The sequence below is a fragment of the Triturus cristatus genome, chromosome 12, assembly GCF_964204655.1.
Source record: "Triturus cristatus chromosome 12, aTriCri1.1, whole genome shotgun sequence".
NCBI lineage: Eukaryota > Metazoa > Chordata > Amphibia > Caudata > Salamandridae > Triturus > Triturus cristatus.
Window position 1 is genome coordinate 714,149,102 of NC_140595.1, and position 12,929 is coordinate 714,162,030.

At 43.3% G+C, this 12,929-nt stretch overlaps 1 non-coding gene across 1 annotated transcript; it reads right to left on the minus strand.

Moving 5' to 3' along the window:
• Positions 1–1,755: 1,755 nt before the first annotated feature.
• Positions 1,756–1,837, minus strand: TRNAS-AGA (transfer RNA serine (anticodon AGA)). Its single transcript has one exon. It is a non-coding gene; the product is annotated as a tRNA-Ser (tRNA).
• Between the last annotated feature and the right edge of the window lie 11,092 nt (positions 1,838–12,929).

Genomic DNA, 12,929 nt, shown 5'->3' on the forward strand with positions numbered 1-12,929 from the left:
GGACAGGGAGGGGGGCACCCCCAGGCATGTATTGGCGTATATCATGCTACAGCAGAGGTTGATCGTCAGAGACTTATTCCTGGAGGAGCAGACGTTCCGATAGTGCTGGAATCGGTCGCAGCGCCGGGCTGGGGTGCGGCGACCATATGCGCCGGAGATCCCGCTGGGAATGGTAACGGCGCTTCCGCACGGCGGAGACTGGTCGGGATTGCAGGTGTGGGAGGAGGCGGGCCTCCAAATGCTGGGCGACCTATATGAGGTGGGAGCGCTGATCCCTTATCAAGCGCTGCAGGAGCGATTCGACCTCCCGAGAGGAGACTACCTGATGCATGCGGCGGTGACGGGGGCGATGCAGGCGCATTGGGGAGAGGGGCTCTCGCAACCCGCTACATCCGCAGCCTGCCAGTACACCATGATGTCTGCTGGCACTTATAAGGCGGTGACGTGTTTGTACTCCAAGATGCTGCGCGAAACCCTGCGACCGCTGGCGCCGCTCAAGGCAAAATGGGAGCTGGATGTACAGACTGAGATCCCTGACACTACATGGGCGGGACTAGTGCGGAGGGCTAGGAAAAGCACCAGGAACGCGTGCTTTCAGCTGATACATTTCTATATCCTCCACAGGGCCTACCTTACACCGAGTAAACTTGGGAAGTATTTTGGTGTGGCAGATGCGGCGTGCCCTAGGTGTGGAATGGTGGGAGCGGAGCTCGGGCACATGCTGTGGGACTGCCCGCACCTGCGGGAATACTGGAGGGCGGTAGGCGAAACACTGGCAGCGGTGACGGACGGGGACATGCAATACACCAAGGCGGTTTGTGTCCTACACTGGTTTCCTCACACACCCAAAAACAAGAACACCAGCAAATTTATCGACATGGGTCTACTGCTAGCCAAACGGGAGGTGACGAGACTCTGGAAGTCGAAGGTGGGCCCCACACACGAGAGGTGGGCCAAGGAGCTACAGAAGTGGGCGGCGAGTGAAAGCACGCTTAGATATCAACTAGCGACTCGTAGGGCCGATGACAGGGTGCTAGCGGCGGCCACAGCATGGGAGGGGTTGGTGCAGGCCCTGCGCAATGACGCGATGGAGGTGGACGAGACGCCATCTGACCCCGAGGGGGACCCCCCAGTGCATTCTACCCACACAAACACAGGGAATGGTTAGGTACTTCTGAAATGTACCCCAGACTCAATCCTACGGCCGGGAACAGTCGCAGTCGCGGGTGAGGGGGCGTGGGTGGCGGGGCAGGAGGGAGGGCGGACAGGGGGGGTAGGGATGGAGGAGGGGTAGTGCTGAAGGGGGGGACGGGGGGGAGGAAAAACTCTAAAGCGGAACGCAGACGCCCTCCTATGTTAGTGGCAAAAGTGTAGTTCACAATATAGTTCGGTATTATGGTACCCTGAATGTCGCTGCCCGGCCTCCGGGATGTGGGCTCATGAGCTGTGTACTGCGGTCTACATGACCACAAGGAATGGGGCGCTGGGAGAAGCGATGCAGGAAAAGTAAGAATGTACACTGCTGATAATATTGTTCTGCAATAAAAACGGTTTTAAAAAAAAAAAAAAATTTGAAGTATTTGCACCAGTGCTAGAATAGGAAGAGAGGTGTAGCAAAGACATGAAAGAGGGAGCGATAATAAATATCTGGAGAGGCAATAGTGGCACCAAAATAAACCATCTATTTATAAAACTGACATAGAAGACATACTAAAGGTTAACTTCTGAAATTGTAGCCGATAATAAAAAGAATCTCATTGTCGGCAGGATTCAAACCTGCACGGTGAGACCCCAATGGATTTCTAGTCCATCGCATTAACCACTCGGCCACAACAACTTACTGTAAGCACTATGCAAATATTTTGTATGAAAGTTTTCAAGTTGTCCCACATCAAAGTACTGATATTCTGCAATGCACTTTTTAAAAACAATGTTTTTTTCATCATGCACGTTCTGTCCTAAAAACAAAAATTGTATGAGTATATCTCTAGATTTGGAAAAGAATACGCTTGCATGCAAACTCTCATGTGGCACTCAATTTTTTGGACCCTGTTGCACTCTATTTTTCCGCTGCTTTTAGTCTACGACCCTTATTACAGAAGTCTACCATCTCTGAGTATTTCAGACTCCTTTGTAAGTGCCTTATATTTAATCCTTGAAGAGCTCTATAATAAAGGGGTCCGTCAAAGATTGCTTGAATGGAAGATAAAAGAAGGCCCACTTGTCTCACCAAATGCCTTAGAGAAACCTCATGTTTTACTCATGGTATCCTTAGTTCATTTTTGTTAGACCTGGCATCCTTAAGGTGGTTTGCCCCAAACTTTTTTCTTTTCACCTCACATTTTGCTGTATCTTTTTGTTGGCCTTAGGACTCTGATCACTTTATCACCACTAATAAGGGCTGAAGTGCATGTGCTTCTTCCCTACACATGTGTGTAATTGGAGTATACCTGCCTGACAGATTTAATTTACTTGAAATTCCCTTGTAAAGTGGTATACAATATACCCAGGGCCTGATTGTGCCACCCACAGAAGTAGCCTATCAAACCTGTCTCAAGCCTGCCACTGCAGTGCCTGTGTATGCAGTGTACTGCCACTTGGACTTGGCACTTAAAACTACTTGCCAAGCCTTAAGCTCCCCTTTTATTACATATAAGTCACCCCTAAGTTAGGCCCTAGGTAGTCCTAGGGGCATGATGCTATGTAAGTAAAAGATAAGATATGTACTGCGGTGGTTTGCATGTCCTGGAAGTACCAAACAGTCTATTTCATTTTTCACTACTGTGAGGTCTACCCCTCTCATAGGTTAGCATTGGTTATTCCCCTATACTTCTTATTTGGTAATTCCATATAAGAGAGGAGTAGCTTTATTTATTTATTGATAAATCCTACTTACTGGTGAGGTTGGATTTAACTTTACTATTTTAGAAATGCCACTTTTAGAGAGTGAACATTTCTCTGCACTTACTGCTCTATTTGCCTGAAACATGGCCCCAATACATGTCTGGATTGGCCTCATAGGCACAGTAGCACACCAGAATAAAGTCACAAAATACGTAATCCTGATTCATGTAGCGATATTCCACTTGATATCATTGTGTCCATTCAACTGTGCCAAATAACACAGAAAATTACAAATAATGGTCCAATTCCATGTCGAGATGTCAGTGATTGAACCTTTATTCCAAAATCACACAGCAGCCGACACGCGTTTCGCCCGCAGGGCTTTTTCAAGGCTCCAAAATCAATTTCTCTTTCATGTGAACATTACATCTCTTGCAAAGAAAATCAATCTTCGTTAAAATCCTGTCTCACGGATTCCAAAAGAAATGATCAAATGCATAATAACAGATCTAATCACCATCAATCTAGGCTTTTTAGTTCCAAATTGTTTCAAATGTAAGGATCATCATGCCTGGGACTGTATTACGTCCTCACTGTTGTCCTGAATTCCGACAGCTTAACCCCCTATTCTTTCAACGTCTGGATTGGGATGGGTGACAACAACATTTGTACCTTCCCTATAGAGAGCCACAACACAGGTCCCTCAACTGCACCTGCATTCATCTGCATTCTGATGAGGAATGGAGAGTGAGCTCCGCTCCCCCTCCACCGGCAATAGGTTCAAGAACAATAATTTATGTCAGTAAATACATTATAGCTACAGCCTATAATCATGTGAGTTTAAATAATTTTTTGTTAGATGGTTTAAATACTTGAAAGGATCTGTTTTTAATAGACATTTTACAAAAACCACTAGTACATTTGCTAATTCTGTAAAAGCAAAGCCCAACTGCCGTGACATTGCCACCCACACTGCCGAAACTCGGATTTGAACCGAGGTTGCTGCGGCCACAACGCAGAGTACTAACCACTATACAATCACGGCGAGCTACTTGGGCTCAACGATGCACAGTGACATTGAGAATTTATCATTCGGAACATTCAGGGCTGTTCCTGTGATAGGCTGGATGTATTGATTGCTTCCTCATTCCTCATACAGAGGCTGCGTCTCCTCATTGGCTGATAGGCTGAAACCGATTCCTGGCCGCCTGCTTGTCAACTGCCAGGAGGTCAAAGATCACACATTACACTTGCAGACCTGTGATGGGACACTAATGCAGAGAAACCCACCTGGCGCAGACCTTTTATTCTGTCTATTAGACCTGCATCTCCCCTGCACCTTTCAAGCCATCTGTATGTGAAGCCTGTTGGAAGCCAGCAGGAATGACCGTCCATTTTCCTTTCCGACCACCTGCATCATAATGAGGCAGTAGGAAAGGAAACCGCGTGGCCCATTATGATGCAGCCCATAAAGGCTCCGACCATTGGTTGGAGCCTTTACGGGCTGCGGAATTTGCGTAATCGCGTTACACAAATCTCCGCGAAACGGTAAAAAATCTCCGCGAACACGCAGAAATTCCGCGAACACGTGGAAATGCTTGTTCGCGATGCTTTTTTCCTGTTCACAATCGCTGTTTGCGTGCTCGGGGAGAAATATCTCGCGAACACGCATTTTGAGAACGCGAACAAGCAAAAATTTCGCGAAGTCGCGGAAAGCGAAATTTTGGGCAATTTCGCGTTCTCCGCGGAACGCGAAATTACCCAAATTCCGCAAATTCCGCTAACGGAACGGAATTTACCGCCCAGGCCTACATTGTAACTGATCCCTAAGTTTCATCTTGCTATTATTGACACCAAGTAAAAGTCTATTGTATAATCTCACAAAATAGAAACACAAAAAGATATGGACATAAAAATAAAAAAAGTATGTTTCATATGCTCTGCCTAATTTAGACTAGGTGTGGGCGGTATTTGCGTAGCTGCGCTTCGCAAAGCTCCATGAATTGGTAAAAAATCTCCGCGAGCTCTCAAAAGTTCCACAAACATGCGAATTTGCTTGTTCCGCCCATTTGCGAAGCTTTTTTCCTGTTCGCGAACGCTGTTTGCGTGCTCGGGGAGAAATATCTTGCAAACACGCATTTTGAAAGCACGAACATGCAAAAAATTCTGCGAAGCCGCGGATCGTGGAATTTTTGGCAATTGCGCGTTCCCAGTGGAACGTGAAATTGCCCAAATTCCGCAAATTCCACGAGCGGAACGGAATTTACTGCCCAGGCCTAATTTAGACATGGCCGCCGCCGAATTCTGCTATTTTTAAACGAGTGCAATCAAACAGCTGGCACTCTATGGTAATCTGGTGACGTCATCACACAACATAACTTTGTCACCAAGATGCGCCATAAAAAGACGCTGATTTTTTTATTTTTTTTATTTGGACCCTATACACCTCACGGAGCACCCGATTTATTAAAGGTGAGGTACAGAGTTCTTAAGAATTAGTCTTCTGAAGCAGAGTCCTTAATATTGATTACGGAGATAGCTAATGTTATGAAATTTAAGTATATAAGGCTCACGTCATACTCTATGGGTACGGGAGAGTTTTATCATTAAATAGGTGTTCTTCCCTTCTTTTGTGAAATTTTCATATTACATAAAGGTATCGAAAGAAATGAAGATGTGGGGATTACAGTTTCATAAAACACATTAAATCTCTTTTTAAAATTGGTAATGACCTATAATTTTAATGAAGAATCACAACTTGAACCTCAAAAAATCCACTAAATTGAAATATATGGAAAGTAGATGTGAAGTGATTAGCAGGCTCCAGCCACTATTGTGTGTCCTATAACCTCACACAGAAAAAGAGTTAAGATATAGTGCATATTTTACATAATAGAATATTCTGTTTTGGGGGGAAAAAGAAAACAATCTGTTTTTATCTAAATATCAACAAGTATAGGTATTCACCAATTTCTATGCAAGGAGGCCATTCTAAAATAATTAACTTGAAAAAATATATTGATTGAGTTACCCAAAATATACCTTGAGGAAATTACTGTGCCCTATTAATATTAAGGGACTATAAGACAATGTTTTTATGCTTAAGTTCAGTCATTTTATTAATTTCCAACAGATTTAAGGAATGAAGCAAGAGACACATGAGGAAAGAATCATATAACAGGTTTTTCCAAAAAAATGCTCATGTGTTATCCATGTGCATTTACAGAATCATGAGTTAACTTTCCTGATGAGGAATCCATTTTATACGAAGAAGGTACATTTAGGTGCTGATTCCGATCCGTTAAAAGAAATTACCGTACGACTCGTATTCGTATTTTTTTACGTATGAATCGTACAAGTCCCGTACAACCGGTGAAGTATGAACAAAAAAACACACAAAGCTAGCGGTATCCTCTAGGGCAGCACTGGATTTAACAATAACTCAACGTATCTATTGGTGATATATTCCATTCACCACAAGTTTGCAATCTTGGTTAGCACCCGCCAGCACAATGCCGTTCCAGTTACTGAAGTATACATGAAAAGACAGCACCAAATGCACCATTCAGCTTGTATAATATAATTTAAATCAGTCCATATCCTTAGAGTTTTTTCTTTTTAAAAAAATTCTTCTTTATTGTTCAGTTTGTCATGTAAACATTAAAACTTCCAAAACAGCCAAAGCAGCCGACGCGTTTCGTCCACCTCTGGACTTCTTCAGGGCTGCAACGAATTTATACAAAAGGAAAAATACAATATAAATGACACACATAAGGACTAAGCACAAACAAATATGCCAACACAATGGAGGACATTATAGACATTATGGACACCACCAAATACAATTGGACTCAAATACCAATATGATTACATATAACATCAAAAAACAATTATACAACAACATAAAATGTTGCAAAAAATGATCAATATTTCTTAAGTTAACTATTCATTATTTACAACATCGCATTCGTGACATATTGACTAGTTGCAATGGCAGGTAAGTGTGTGATATGTATATGAACACTCCTCTCAATATGCCATACTAAAAAGCCTTGCGAGACTAATCGACCAGAAATGGAATTCCAATGCCAGGCAATAAGTGGCAAACTAAAAAGCCTATTCTGGAGTATGTTTTAACAGAAGTTAAAAGTAAATCTCTAACAGGTGAGCAAAGTCATTTACTAAGTAGGGGCAACATTAGTTTTCCCCAATCTCAATCTAACACGAAACGAGGAGAGCCAGAAGAGGTCAAATGCTAAGGAAAAAAAGGAAAAAAGGAAGATGTATACCCACCAAAAATAATGGGAAAGATGTCACCGTCTTTATGTTCTTTCTTACTTTCTTCTCCCTCACTACTTCAATTTGTAGTGTTGCAGGAAATGATAATCAGTGTCACTAGGGGGGAGAACAAACACATAGGGCGTGCCAGTATAATGGAGGGCTAAGCACACAGAACATCTGAACTAATGGTCACAAAAACATTTTTTACTCACTTTTTTAAAAATTACAATCCAATGAAGAGAGGTTGTCTGCCAAGTAGCTCGAATAAATCATATCAATATAAGTATGGTCCTGTAGAGAAAGTCATCCAGTGATGAGAGCAGCTATATCACTCTCCAAGATACCTATGGTCAAAAAATATATATAGAAACGTCTAATCAATAACAGGTCAAAGCTCAAGTATTTATAATATATCAAAAAAGTTAAAAAGGGAGAGCATCATCCAATGGGGAAGCCTAAAGAGATGTAGGGGAGAAGCCATACTAAACCGAAAGATATTTGAATGAAAGCAACGCCCTCATGATTCAACCATCGTGCCCTACTCGGCACCTAAGCATCAAATGTATTGGTTCCACAGAGCCAAACCAAGGGGTGTGTGCACGAGAAAAACGCCCTCGTAACCTCAGAAAGTCCCCCTATCATGCCCATCTCAGCACCCAATCATCAAGGGAATTGATTCCACAGAGTTTAAGGCAATCAGAACGAAAGAGAAACATATAAATATGAAGAGCCCCGGTAACGCCTAAATGGGAAGTCACCATAAAGCAATATCTTAGAAAAGGCGGGAGACTGTACTAAAAAATATGGACTGCCCCATGTCATCTCATAGGTATAGTCCCAAGCCGCAGAATGAACCTCGGAAGGCAAGTGTTGCAAAAGCCGGGCGAATCAACTTACCCGATTCCGTATCATTGTCCTGATAAAAAAAGGCACCGACCCTGTCAGGTTGCAACAGGACTTGTGATTGAAGGTTCATGCTTATATAGTATCAGTAATAGGTGAGATTGGTAACACCTGAGTTTTAGATCCCGGAGCGCGGGAGTTTCAAACATAGGTCAAAGGTATGACCGAGATAAGTAAACAGATTGCCGCCATCTTTAAAAGGTGTTGTAAACCTATGTGGCGGTCGAAAAAAACCCGAAGAATAAATGGTTTTATTTTCAACAATTATTGAAATCCAATAATATAGTATAAATGCTGAGTTTGTTAGAGCAAAAAGATATTTAAGAGAGCTATGTAGATAATGCCAAAAAATAAAGTTGCTGAGAGATTGAAAACGGATTGAGGATGATGTAAATGAACGCCATCTTGGAGAAGTGAAAAAGTAGAGTGTTATACGAAAAATAGAGAAAGTACTAACAGAAAAATAACATAAAATTAGTAATCAATAAAGAAACCATTTTGTCAAAAAAGACCAAGGTCGGGAAAGAGAGAAGATGATATGTAATGGTGAGAAAGACGGTTGAGGATGAAGTAAACGAATGCCATTTTGGGGAAGTGAGAAAGTAGAGTGTCATACGCAAATAAAGAAAGTACTACCAGGAAGATACCATGAGATTAGTAATCAATAAAGACGCCAATTTAAAGTTGTCAAAAAAGGCCAAAGTCGGGAAAAAAGAAAAAGGAAAAAATGATATGGGATGGTGAGAAGGCCGGTAAGTAAACATAGATAAAGATAAAGGCTCACATAAAGTCCACTTCCCACAATAAAGTCGTTTAAAAAGAGGTCATTAGGTTTAACAGAGAGTATAGTATTGAAAGATAAGGATAAAGAAGGGGAAAGGTAGATGAGCTCATAAGTCAACATCAAATGAGAAACAGAGACAAGCCTCCGTCCTAACACGGTGAGGGTATTTAGTAACCCAGAGAAAACCGGAGAAGTTTCGCTAAGTTGAAAACCCCCTTGAGAGGGATAAAAAGCTGGGGAGGGGCACTATGAGAGGAGGTGGCCAAAGGGGCCCACCTACAATAGTTGTCCAACCATGTTGAACCCAATAGAGCTCAAACTTCTCAAAAGCAAAACTGTAGAGGGGGAAGAGAGATAAGTATATTATTAGCCGAAGTCATATGCCATACAGAGAGGAGTGCTCATCAAAAGCATGATAATGACCATGTCATCTCGGGAACTATAACAAAAAACAAACACAAATGGTCGTTCTTATGAAACATTCTGTTAGAGCAGTAAATTGATCGTTTTTTACTGATATCATTGCAGGCATCGTGTGGCATAGATACAGAGAGTTACAGTGCAGCCACCAATAAGGGAACTCGTATGGTAGTCTGCAAATTTACCGTATAACAGGGCATAGTTTAAAGAAAATAGTGCATCTCAGATTCACTATTGTGACCCATTTCCACACAACGAAGTCTGCATATCCAACTAGCTTCATTTCTTCTTAAATCCTGTTCTCTATTTCCTCCCCTGGGGGATATCGGTATGTGGTCTATTCCAAAGAACCATAACTCATTAGATTTGTGTTGTTTATCCTGGAAATGAGATGTGAGGGGATATCTAAGATCCCCATTATTTACTGCTCTTAGATGTTCTTGTATCCTGACCCTTAATTCTCTTTTGGTGCTGCCTACATATATCATGTTACATGGACAACCCAGAATGTATGTAACAAACTTAGTTTTGCACGTGATGATGTGTTTGATCCTGTGCACTCTTTCGGTATTAAATTGGAAAGTACGAGTTCTGTTTTTTCCAATTTTGCAGACGCAACACTTTGTACATGTGAAAAACCCCCCTTGACCTTCCGTCATCCAATTAGGAATTTTAGGGGATGTAACAAGGCTAGGGCAAAGCATATTTCTCAAATTTTGGCCACGCCTATAGGTAACCCTAGGGTTTTTGGTTATTTAATCCTTTAGGCCTGGTACTTCCTCAAGTAGTCTCCAGTGTTTCCGCAAGATGCTAAAAATCTTACTATTGTCCCTATTGTAACCAGTTACAAGGGCAGTAGGCGAGCATTTTCCTTTCTTATTACGTGGCATTCTTTCTCCAAGTGTGCTTTCTCGTTTAACATTCAAGGCCCTCCTCTCAATTTTATTCATCAGGGTGACGGGATAACCCCTTGCCAAGAATCTCTTTTTGCTTTCCGTTACATTCTGAATAAATGTTTCCTGGGTGCTGCAGATCCTTCTCATTCTTATCATCTCCCCGAAAGGTATATTTTTTACCACATGTCGGGGGTGGGCACTATCATAATGTAAAACGCTGTTACAGGCAGTGTTTTTCCGATGGACTGTACTTTGTATTGCATTGTCATGAACAAAGAATTGGATGACAAGAAAGTCAATCCTCTCCTTATTCCAATTTAAAGTGAATTTCACGTTATATGGATTATCATTAAGATAATTGTGGTAATCCATAAGATCAGGGACAGGTCCATTCCAGGTAATAATATCGTCGATGTACCTGCCCCAAAAATGAACATACTCCATCCATGTGGTGGAGTGTCTGCCCCAGGCATGCACCCGCTCAAACCAGCCCATAAATAGGCCAGCGTAAGCGGGCGCAAACCTGGAGCCCATGGCCGTACCCTGTATCTGCTGGAACCACTCATTATCATGAAGGAAGTAATTTTTGGACAGAATTATATCTGTCATTTCCATTAGCATTTCATTATGGGCCAAATGGACAGCCGTCCTTTGTCCCAAATAGAACTCCATAACTCTAACACCAAACTCCTTTTTGATGCTGGTGTAGAGACTAGTTACATCAAGGGTGACAAAAACCATAGAATCTAACCATTCCAATCCCTCAAATTTTGATAAAATGTCCTTACTGTCTTTTACATACGCAGGGAATTTCTGCACCAATGGCTGAAGAAAACCATCCACGTATTCAGAATAGATAGCCTTTCCGTTGGGGAGTTAATACCGGAAATGATCGGTCGCCCAGGTGGAAAAGGGCCTCCCTTGTGGACCTTGGGTAGGATATAAATACATGGGAAAGTAGATTCCATGACTGACAAATACCTATATTCTTTTTCATCAAGAAGGCCAATTTCCTGCCACTCAAAAAGTTTAGTGTTGATGTGGTCACATAGTGGTCTAATGGGGTTAAGGGTTAGTTTCCTATAGCAGGTGGTGTCTGCTAATTGCCTCTCAAGTTCCCCCATGTAATCCACCTTTTCCATCACGACAACATTACCCCCTTTGTCCGCCTCACGGATGACTAGTGTAGGATTAGATCTTAATTCATTTAATGCCTGATTTTCGGTCATAGAGAGGTTGAATGTCATACTACTCGTTCTAGTGTGTGATGCCTTCAGTTTGTATAAATCTTGACTGACCCTCTCATGAAAGATGTCAATATTGGGTGTGTCCCTGTTGGCATGAATTTAGATTTCACTTTGAGGCCACTATTTATACTCAAATCCTCCGCTAAGTCCAATTCCATATGTAGGGAGTCCGTATCTATTTCTGTCTCAAACTGAATTGATAACATAGATTTAAGAGTGTTAAATTCTGAGACAGTTTGCTGAACACAAGTTCGATCAGGGTGTTTATCAACACATGGAGGCAAAGCATTTGAAAAATGGTCCTTTAATTTTAATTGCCGTACAAATTTATACAAATCAATAAAAATGTCAACATCATTACGTGGTTGAGTCGGGCAAAAACCTAAGCCCCTACTAAGGACAGATATCTCACAATCAGAAAGCTCTTTTTTAGATAGGTTAACAATTTTCAATTTTTCAGACGTGTTAGTCTCAAGCTCCCTTACTTCCTGATTCCTCCCTTCCTTGATCTGGTTGTCCTGTCTGAGATCTCGTTTATCGTGGTTTTGTTTTTTTCGCTGTTCCTGCCATCTCCTACCACCCCGTCTTGTCTTTGTTCCTTTCCCAAGGTTCTTCCACCTACTCTGACTTTCTCCATTTCCGGTGAAGTATGATTCGTACGTGAAAAAATGCATATGCATCGCTTCAGAGAAAGGTGTACGAGAGGGAGCCGGACAGTTTCACGTACAAATCGTAAAACTGAAGTCAGTGCGCGCAAGTACGATTCGTACGCCCTTCCAAATACACAAGCAAATGGAAAACGCCCCGTACGGAGCGAACGTCGTACCACTCGTATCCGGGGAAACTTGTGCCCGGGATACCAGTCGCACAGCCCCCCCTCCCCCGCATATGTCAGCACCGTACCCACTTATGTCAGCACCGTACCCCCCCACCATGCCCACACTGTACCCCAGCTCCGTACGTGTACGGGCCGTCCCCCACCACCGTACACCAGCCCCGTACTTGTATTCACTGTACCCCAGCTCTGTACCCCAACACCGTACCCCAGCCCCGTACTTGGACGCACCGTACCCCAGCACCGTACACCAACACCGTACCCCAGCCCCATACATGTACGCACCGTACCCCAGCCCCGTACATGTACGCACAGTACCCCAGCACTGTACGTCAGCCCCGTACTTGTACGCACCGTACCCCAGCACCGTACCGCAACACCATACCCCAGCCCCGTACTTGGACGCACCGTACCCCAGCACCGTACACCAACACCGTATCCCAGCCCCATACATGCACACACCGTACCCCAGCACCGTACCCCAGCTCCATACATGTACGCACCGTACCCCAGCAACGTACCCCAGCCCCGTACATGTACGCACCGTACTCCAGCACCGTACCCCAGCCCCGTACTTGTACGCACCGTACCTAAGCACCGTACCCCAACACCGTACCCCAGCCCCGTACTTGGAGGCACCATACCCCACCACCATACACCAGCCCCGTACTTGGACACACCGTACCCCTACACCGTACCCCATCCCCGTACATGTACGC